This window comes from Aotus nancymaae, unplaced genomic scaffold (genome assembly GCF_030222135.1).
Source record: "Aotus nancymaae isolate 86718 unplaced genomic scaffold, 86718_ANA_hifiasm-v0.15.2.pri h1tg000032l_1, whole genome shotgun sequence".
Lineage (NCBI taxonomy): Eukaryota > Metazoa > Chordata > Mammalia > Primates > Aotidae > Aotus > Aotus nancymaae.
In genome coordinates, this window is record NW_026988446.1 from 410259 (window position 1) to 411333 (window position 1075).

Genomic DNA, 1075 nt, shown 5'->3' on the forward strand with positions numbered 1-1075 from the left:
CTGACTGAATAGACCCCCTTCTGGGCCAAGGAGACCTCAGGTGAACCTGAAAGGCTGAATTCTGGCCATGATAGGAAATGGGGTGAGACACACCTTATTATACCCCTTCCTTTTTGGAATATAGGCACTAGTGACCAGGATCAACATTAAAATAAAGATTGTATGACTGATGAAACAGACTTATTGTGGCAATAGGAGTCCCAATTCCAACCTGACCTTGGTATAGCATCACACGCTGTCTGAGGGATGCTATCTATGAGACTTCGTCTACACAACAAAGACCTTGGTTTCTACAACCTTCTTATTTTAGCTAAAGCATTATTTCCTACTCACTTCTTAAGTCTTTAGACAAAGCTTAACTCTTTCAACCAATTGCCAATCAGAAAATCTTTGAATCTACCTATGACCTGTAAGCTCTCTCCTGCTTCGAGATCTTGCCTCTTTAAGCTGAACCAATGTGCACTTTCCATGTATTGATTTATGTCTTTGCTTGGAACTCCTGTCTCCCTAAAATGTGTAAAACTAAACTGTAACCTGAATCACCTCAGGCCCACTTTCTCAAAACCTCCTGAGACTGTACCCCAGGCCACGGTAACTCACATTGGCTCAGAATCAACTTCTTCAAATATTTTACAGAGTTTGGCTTTTAGTTAAGAATAAGCCTCCACAAATACATGTCCAAAAATCTTCAATTCCAACCCTGCTCTCCACATTTCAAATGCCAACATCTCCCCTTCCAATTACTTATGTCATCTTTGAGGTGTAATCTACTCAATAAACTTCATAAGACCAGTGACCAAACCCTTTGGTAACCTAATATTTTCTTCAATTTTGCTTTTTCTATGTACTGGAGATTCCTGCTTATAAACTTGCAGTAAGAGTTCAAGAATTAATAGTTTTTGACATCGGCTTTTCTCAGAAGAGAACCTGAAAGTGTCTCACACACACACACGCACAAAGGTGAAATGAATCATATATATTTGTTCATTATTGCCTTTCTAGCCAATAGAGAATTGAAGGATTTTGTTCGAAGATTAGTAAAAATTGAAAGTAAACTTGTGCTTATACCTTTGTT